This window comes from Dendrobium catenatum, unplaced genomic scaffold, assembly GCF_001605985.2.
Source record: "Dendrobium catenatum unplaced genomic scaffold, ASM160598v2 fragScaff_scaffold_1275, whole genome shotgun sequence".
Classification (NCBI taxonomy): domain Eukaryota; kingdom Viridiplantae; phylum Streptophyta; class Magnoliopsida; order Asparagales; family Orchidaceae; genus Dendrobium; species Dendrobium catenatum.
The window spans coordinates 50,453-60,598 of NW_021319737.1; positions in this window are offsets into that span (position 1 = coordinate 50,453).

Sequence of the window (10,146 nt, forward strand, 5' to 3'; positions counted from 1 at the left end):
GGTCACGAATCGGGTTCGGATCAAATCTGGAATTGACCTGAATTATTTGGGTCAACTTGAATCTGACCCGTTTTTTGCAAACAGGTCAATTTTTCGAACCCGAACCGACCCGCTTCGGGTCCAGGTCAACCCGACACGACCTGATAGACCCGGGCCGACCAAAAACTGCTAGTTTTTGGGTCCGAAAATGGGTCAATCTCACTTTTCGGGTCAAATGGGTCAATATCGGATTGTCGGGTCAAAAACTATTTTTTGAGTAAAAACGGGTTAATTTCAGGTCAAAAGGTCAACCAGAACTCGACCCAATTTTTGAAATGGATCGAATTATTGAACCCGAACCAAACCCGCTTCGTGTTCAGGTTGACTCGAACCAGAAATTTTCGGGTCGGATTTGAGTCGGTTTTCGGATCGTGTCAAATATTGACACCCTATGTTCATGTTGATCATAGAACTAGAATAACATAAAATCCGTATAAAATCGGTTGCCCGACGGTTGGATCAGGAAACCGGCAATTCAACACTGGTTTTCAAAAATCGCTTGGTTCTATTTATGAGAAGAAATTTGCAAAAAAATATATTTTATTCCTAATTGAGCTCTTATTTCTATCTCGTATCACATCGCCTCCTCTAGCGTTCCATTCGTGTTATCTCACTTGTACATTTGACATTGTATTGATTATTATTTACTTCTTGCCCATGTACTCTTTATATATAGCCTCAAGTGTATGTACAGAGATATTAATAATATACATTTCTTTCTATTCTCATTTCACAATAACTATTGGCTAGTTTTGATTAGCCCTTCCCATGCATGCATAAACTATGTCAAAGCATATTGATTTTATATTTTACCACACAGAGGGATAGTTCACTTTTGCATTGCATAAAATAGCATCATTCATGGTCAATCTTGAAGCTCATTTCCCTTCAGTGTCTCGCACCACTCTTGTATTTGCATAAAGACCAAATTACATTGATTTAAGATGCTAGGTGGAGTTTAGCTGGTATCCCTTTTCAAGCAGGATGGTAAATCAAGATCATGGACCCCTAGTGGGGTTTAGGTTATAAGTCCCCTCATTAGGTGTTTTATTAGTTAGGTCAAAAGCGTTAATATTTGGAGTATGGTATGTCCCTTATAGATTTATGATGAAAGGCTGGCGGTATGTGTATATCGATGCATGCCTTATTTTTGGATAGGTTCTCAATTCTTTAAAGACTATAATCCCGCATATATACATCAAATTGATGGGATCTATTCTACATCTCTCTCGTACATGCTTTTTATGCTATGCTTCTCTACATATTTCTTCTCTTTAGATCATTGTATGTTGAATAGGCCAATTGAGCCTATTTTCATTTTGATTAGGAAAGCTTAGATATTCCACTATGTGCTAAACTAAGAGGAGAATAAGATAACATCCTTAATTGAGAGTGTTTTTAGGTAAAGACCTAAGATATAATTAAGCATGGCGCTCACACCCATGAAAAATTGATACACACATAAAAATAAACCTCATTCTAGATGATGTATTGAATGGGGGAAATCTTGCGATTATTGAGTTATACATATTATTATCCATCGAGATGTGTAGGTGAAAGTCACTATTCTCTATATATAATTATATGTATGATTCCATTTGTTCTCCATTAGACCTGCTTGTGTAGAGTGTAAATGCCTACAACTATTTTATCCTCTGGGATAGTGTGATCGTACCCTTTATATCCTTTATATTCTAATTTCCGCTTGCAGCATCCTTTTGGAGACCCATATATATCATCAGCCATTAAGTAGCAGTCATGCAAAATTAGTAAAATGCACATACAATAGCAGTAAAGTTTATGAAATAGTATAGTAATATGGTACAAAAGCTAATAAAATAGTACAGTGCAGAAGTAAATCAGTACGGATGTAAAATCAATAAAATAGTCATCGTTGTAGTAATATTTCATCATGTCATTAAGAAAATCATATAAATTAGTATAACCAAAGCCTTGATGAAGATTGTCTAATTAATAAAATAAAATCATATAATAATGTCACATGCCATCCAATTATTCTATATCAATTTCATAATCACTTATCTAGTATATTACATAATGGGTAACAGTGAATTGATAAATAATAAATATATCAAGGAATCAATATTTGTATTAGTGAATCATTAATAATAACAATAGAGTAGTGTAGTAACAGTATTAGTAAATCCAAATAATAAAATTAAATTAGTGCACTAATAACGTATACAATTTAGTCTTAAACCAATATCAATAAAACCAGTCTTTTACTTATCCTCACACATATGCTTTTTATATCAGTAATATCAACTAACTATTTTCCAATTACATAACCATTTTAATTCATGATAATGCTTGTATTAATATATATATATATAGTGTGTGTGTGTGTGTGTGTGTGTGTGTGTGTGTGTGTGTGTGTGTGTGTGTGTGTGTGTGTGTGTTAGTGTGCAGCACCACAACATCACAATTCAGTATTGCATGTTGAATCTAGAATTACTGTAGAATAGAAGCTAGCTTCAACGCTGTGATAGTATTTTTTGTCACCGCCATGGTCCAGACCAAGTATCACAAACAGACATCATCGTTATGCTGTCGTTGAAACAGAAATTCAAATTTGCATGTTAAAATTATTTTTAAAAATTTTGAGTCATTATAGTGGATGTCGATAATGTGATTCATCCTTATTGATAATGATGTTCATTAAAGTTGCGATTGATGATAGAAAATAAAGTTAGCGAGCATTGGCCTTGTTGATGATAGTTCATATTAATCTTATAGGTGATGACATGCTTTGATGATATGCATTGGCCTTATACATGATGGCATGCAACAATGATGTATATTAATCTTATAGGCAAAGATATGTATCAATATTATACGCGATGAAATTAACGAATATTGACATTGGTGTCAATAATGTTTATTGGCCTAAGAGGCGTTAATATGCATTGATGTTGTTAATGATAAAGTCGATGTGAGTTAGTAATTAGATGGTGGTGGTTAGAAGATTGTAATTAAATATTAATGGTCAATATACTACAACTAAGTGGTAGTTATTGGGAGAATTTAATTAAGCGATGGTGGTCATAAGATGTAATTAGGAGAAGATGATCAAGAAATCATAATAAGATAATGGTGGTTGTTTGACAATGTTTAAGATAATATAGTTAAGAAATGGTGGTCAGGATATCATATTTGAGCGTGGTGATTAGTGATAGTGTTTGTGTGATAATGGTTGGGAGAATGTTGTCATGCGATGATGTTAAAAAATAATAATCGAATTATGATCGTTGGATAATGGTGGTAAGGAGAATGTTGTCCAATGATGTCAGTTAAAAGACTATAGTTGGGCGATAGTTGTTAAGAAACTGTAGTTCAACGATGGTGCTTGGATGATGATGTTTGTGTGATGGTTGTTGGGAAATCATAGTTGGGTGATTTTGGTCAAGCAACAATGTTCGGGAGACTGTAGTTAGATGATGGTCACATAACAGTTGTTGGAGACTATAGTCAAATGATGATGGTTAGTATGGCATAGTTGAGTTATAGTAGACATATTATAATCATGGTATAGTGGCTGGATGATAGTGGTCGGGCTATGGTGGTAGGGAGACTATAGTTGAGCATATGTGGTTAGAAAATAGTAGTCAATTATGTTGGTCTGAAGGCCTTGGTGGGTAGTAGATGAGAAAAAACAAATGGGTGATGGCGATTGAGTGACGGTAATAGTGGCGGTTGGTGATACTCGACATCAAATGTCGGGATAAGCTCAAGAGTTCTCCAAATCTCCAAGCTTTCTCCCACTCAAGTTAATGTTCCTTTTATAAGGAGAATGGATATCTATTATAGTTTTTAAAAGTGATATTTTGGTAAATCTAGCCAACATCCCAAAACACTTTATCAAATGGCTTGTGATGATTCCTTTGATTATAGACCATTATTTTATCATTTAAATACTATAATGACCTTGGAATTGAGTGATCTTGAGCTTGTTGAACTCCACTTTTTGAGTCGCTTGTTTTATATGTAAGCATGCAAAGATAACAGATAATTCGTTCATTCAATTATTATCTCCTAAATTTTAATCTCAGTTCCAAGTATTTTATTTAGGCTCATTTGGACTCAAATTAATTTGATCATCTTTGTTATCAATATGATTGTCTAATTTAGATATTCACTACTTCGACTATATAAATTTATTAAAATCAAAGTTTGAATGATTCTAAATTAATTTAGAAGTTTTCAATTCAAATATTGCATCAGATCATGAGCTTTTTGATGATGTATCATACATGATGAGGGTTAAATAGTTCATAGAGATTTCAATGTTGACATCATGCACCTCAATAATAAGATGTTAAGAAGTGATTCATCTACGCATAACTTGAACCCACCTGAAAAATATTTCACTTAAAGGAAAATATTCCCCCCAACTTTAGTGGAACATCTAAGATCACACATGTCTATAATTGATCCATGAAAATAAATCAAAAGATAGACTCGCAATCACATTTTAGAAGAAAATCGTTATTATTATGTCACCTAGTTAGTTTGTCCCTACTAATAATCACAAGAATAAATATGCCTTCAATTCCCAACGGCTTTCTTTAAGTATATAATGGTAAAATTTTCAACCTCTTCTTAATGTTCAAATGAAAAAGAAGAACCCTAAAAAATACTTAACATATTTTAAATTTTCAATGGCATTGTAACGGCTAGCTAGTTGCTACCGTTGAGTCCGGGTTGTAGCTGCAACCAATTGTTAACCTAATGATTGTTCATATTTTACAAGTTGTCATGGCTGCAAATCATTTCTAGGCCTCAAGAAAACTCTTTATTTTAGTTGGAGGATAAGATGTGGTTGTTTCTTGCATTATCCATATCATAATCTTAGGCTTAATTTGAGACAGCTTTCTTACTGCTTTCTAAATCAATTTTTTAGTATAAAAAATTGTATTTCAAATATTTTTTTACTAAAAAGCTACTTTTTAGTACATGATTAGGATATTTAGCTACCAACCAACAGGTCTTGAATTTAAAAATTACGTATATATATTCCTTTTCTATGTGTCATCATTGATTTTAGATGTTCCTATTTTCATTGTCGTCCATTTATGTGGGTGTGCTAATCAAGATATGATGAATAAGAACCTAGTCATAATTCATTTAGTTTGAAGGAATAAAAAGAAACAAGCAAAAAGAAGAATAAGATGTAGTACACAATAATATAATTCAATAGAAAAAAAGAAGAAGAAGAAGAAGAAGCAATATATATACAAAATCTATCATTCTCAAGAGAGGCATCATGTGTTGGTTAAAAGAAGGAAATAAAATAAAATATTGGGAAAGATGGCTAATAGAGCACATAGATGACTATAACTGATTTTGTTTATTTATGAGATTTAATTTTGTGTTGAATATTAGATGGCTTACTATTTGGAGAAATATTTTTTTAAGTTATATTTTGAGGAATATTTTGGAGGTAAATTTTTTATTTTTATTATGAAGAGTAAAGGTTTGATATTTTGATCATATTTGTTGTTTGGCTAGATTTTAAAATCATTTGATCTTCTTTCATATGGCTGTAATATGAATTGTGTATAAATCATCCTAATCATTTTTTAGATAAGTGTAATATGAACTATTTATAAATTGTACTTATCTCAAAGTAAATTTAAGGGCTTGAAAGCTCAACCTGAAAATGTCTTAGGATATATGGCACAAATTTTTTCTTTTGTGGTTGAATTGCATTGAGTCATTGATATAATATTCTTTAATTATAATTATTAAAAAAAAATATAGTGAAATTCATGTGCCATGGATGGATTGAGGATTTATCTCTAAACATTATATAACTCAGCTTATGTGATTTTTTGTTAGTTATTTTGGAGAAATTTATGCTTCGTTTGGGACGGCTTTCTTACTGCTTCTTAAAGCAGCTTTTAAGTACAAAATTTTAATTTTTGTTCTAAAAAACTGTTTTAAGAAACCGTAATAAAGCCGTACCAAGACAACTTTTTTTTTGTTTTTTAAAGCAGCTATCTAGTATAAATATTTTAAGTTCAAGAAAATTTTATACTAAAAAATTACTTTAAAAAATAATACGAAAGTCATTTGAAATGAAGCCTTAGTGAATGAAATAAATTAGTGGGAAAATCCTGTGGATTCAAATGGGTTTATGATCAAAACTTTTGAGTCAACTTGCTTCGTTGCCTGTCCTTAAAGAAAGGGGTTACTAAAATGAACCATGGATCACATTTGATTGGCTTTGGGTGAAAAGGATAGCTAAGATGAAGAATGAAATTAAAGAGACAAGCCCTTGCTCCAATAGCCTCCCTCTCCTTCTATGCGAGTTCAATATCTCAACATTTTCATAGGAGTTCAATATCTTAGAGATGGAAAGTTCCTCAATTGGTGAAGGATGGGGTATAAATAGTGGCTTTGATCTGCAGCATGGATTTTAAGGTGATTTAGGAGACTAGCTTTGTTAGAGGCATGCAGAGTTTTCCATATGGCAGGTCCGGAGTCATTTATTAATAACGTACTTGTATTGCACGACTTAGGCTTCGTTTGAGACGGCTTTCTTCTTGCTTCTTTAAACGACTTTTTAGTACAAAAATTAAAAAATTTGTACTATAAAACCGCTTTAAGAAACAATAAGAAAGCCGTCCCAAACAAAGCCTTAGCCTACGGACAAATTGGAATAAGACTTTTGAGAATAATCATGAGCTTTATGTGTAGTGGTTGCCTCCATATGAGAAGTGGCCACACATCAAGTAGAGACAATATGGCAAGTTACTGATGGGAATGGCAGGATGAAGTCACTAGCCAACTTCACCCTTTTTAGCTGGGTTATAGTATAGTTGTTTTGATGACTTCAATTTTTTTATATAAGTCTTCTCTCGGGCTTAGGATGACTTGATGATGTCTACTTCTCTTAGCTTGTACATCCAAATATTCAAAAAACCTAATCAAGCTAAGAAAACTTGGTTCTTTTAGAGCAAGTCAATTCAAGCCAGATTAACTTGATCTATTTTGTCTCGTACATTTTGACTTACAAAAGAAGTCTCATCAGCTAGGCAACCATGATCCAAGAATTTATCCTGGCTGGCAAGTAAAGCTTATTAGTTTGTCCTAGCAACTACTACCTATGAAGTTGTCCCTAGAGACTCCTTGAGGAGGGATGATGTATCAAGGAAAACTATTTGGCAATCATAATATCATTATATACAAACTTCGTAGAAGAGTTTAAACAAAATTTTTGATTAGGCTGCACAACTATTGCATTTTCTTTTGCTTTTTATATATTCATGCATGTAGCCAATTTGGTAAAGCTAAAGAACTGACCTAAATTTATAAATAGGTGGTCGAGGGGTGAGCTCAATTTATAAAAAAATTTAGCCCAACTTGTTTCACTAAAATCTCAAAGTTTCTTACTCTAACATTCTTCATTCTTTTTTTACTTCTCGATTTTCCTTTCACTCGTTATTAATAGTATAATTAGGTATTATTTATAGATACTTTCATATTCAACATCCTAAAATGTGTTATGAGCATGGAGCATGACATTAGCTAGAATAAGAGTACTACATGAAGTAGAACATCATCAAAGAAGAAAATAAGAATTATTAACAAGATGAATCTGGAGTGCATGATCTATCAATTTGTTCAATTTGAGGAGAGGATGACTTGGTTGGTTCAAGGAGCAACAAAAGGATTTTGAGAACCACTTTTGTAGTGGAATTGATTGACGGGTCTTTTAATTTTATTGATAAGAAGAAAAATTATGGAGCCACAACATTGACTTCTACTCTTGTCATTGATGACACATATTACCTTGATTGTGAGGGTTAACATCATCTCTTCATCACTATGAGAGACGAATTGAGAAGAGGAGATTGTTGCTTACTAATGCCTTTTTGAGGGATATTGTAGAGGCTAAGCATCCAAAAATGTTTAAAATCCCTTATTATTAATCATATAAGGGAATGGCTCATCTTGCCAACCACATCGCCTACTTTGAGTCAACTGTCTCTCTCATGAATATTAGTGAACACTAAAGTATATATTTTTATTTTAAAGAATTTTGTCTGAGGCGGTTCTTGCATTTGCTACTTAAACTTCCTTTGTTATGTTTAAGATAATATTTTTGACATAGCTTTCTAGTAGGCAAAGGTTGCTAAAAAATTCTCAAGTCTTACTACAAACGAGGTAAAAGCCAAGTGAATCACTGAAGAGTTTTATCACTTAATTTCAAAATGAGAAGATTGATGCGAGGGATATGGAGTCATCTTTTACCCAAGTAGCTCTTGCATAAGATTTGGGACAAGGTCCTTTTTGGTATGCACTTGGATAGTAGTAGTTGAGTATTTTAGTTGAGTTACTTAAACTCGCTAATAGCTACATAAATACTGAGGAGTATAATATAGACACTGACATCTCTATAATGACCTACGAAGGAGAGAAGCTATAGAAGAGAAAATTTTGGGTAATACCCTAGGGACTAAATAAGTTGCCCTAGGAGTTAGAGGGCTAAGAGGAGAAACTATCATGATGTGAGGGGATATGTCTAGCACTTGAGAACTCATCCTTATGATGCGTGAGTATGCAATGAACACCAACATGATGATCACCATGGTAATAGGTGTTGCTATCTCCTATACACATTTTTGTTAACAATGACTTTGTTGTGAGCCTCCATGGCCAAGTTAATTGAGGCCGTTAAAAAAAAGAATTTATTAAAACAGCTTGAACCGATGAAGGTCAATGGTCACTTATATGATTAATCAAAGACCTATGATTACTATTATGATCATGGCCATGACACTGAGGATTATCAACACCCACAAAATTTAGTGGTGGGACTTATAAAAGAAGGTCAATGTGAGGTGCTGCGGCGTTAACCTTTGCGTTGTCGCGGCGCTGAACAATAGAGAAGTTGGTACTACAATGTCAGGAATAGGCGCCTAGACGTGGATATGTAGGCAACATGATATAAGTTGACACAACGAAGATGCTCAACACTTATAAATTTTTTCTAATTTTTGAACATTTCCTACACAAAACTAAAATGACACCTTTTAACTAAATTTAAATAAAATAAACAGTACACAATTTATACTTAACAGTAAACTTAAAGCTGATCTTGCTGATGCAGGATGAAGTGAAGGAGATGGATTATATTATTATAATGTAATGGCCGTTGGCTTAAAAAATTCAAATGCCATGTATGAAAGGATGATAGATTATATTTTCTAAGATCAAAGAGAAAGAATGTCAAGGCCTATATTGGTTATCTTCTCATAAAAAGCCAAACTTTAGAGGAGCACATTGAAGATCTTAAGGAAAATTTTTTTACTTTTAAAAAAAAGTACGTCATAAAGTTGAATCGTCTAAAATGTACCTTTGAATGTAGATTGGGGAGGTCAAAATTTTTGTTGACTTCAGAAGGTATTAAAAAAATCTTGAAAGAGTCGATGCAAATCTAGAAATCTAGTATTTATTTCTACAGTAATTTTGATTTTTGCATATATATATATATATATATATATATATATATATATATTAGTTTTTTTGTGAGAACTCATGGTGCTGCCACATCTTGTATTTTTTTTGTTGAGACTTATAATGCGTATCAATAATATGATCTGGGTATTCATCTAACCTATTAACATGAAAAAAATCAGGGTTCAGATTGACCGTTTAGTAAATGAGTCGGATTTGGATTTTTTTTCAATTTCATTTATAAATTGCGGATTTGGTGGTTTCCTACACAACCTATTTTTTGACCCGAAAATGATTTGTTAATATATTTTTTCTCTTAATTTTTTTATATGTGGTAGTTAATCTATTATTTTTATCAAATATCATAAAATTTATGTTTAATAAGTTAAAGAAAAATTTAGCCAAAATCGTTTGATGGGTCTGGCTCAGGTCATTTGGGTTGCTAACCGGTTATATTCAGGTGATGCTTTTGACTTGATTATTAAACAGGGTCGGGTAGTTGTGAGTGGATTCAGATTCGAATCGATTTGGGTAAGACCCGGAATCCGACCCAACCCATTTGACACTCCCTAACTACATGCTTTTTTAAACTAAGATTCTTCACCCACTTAGATGAAAAGTACA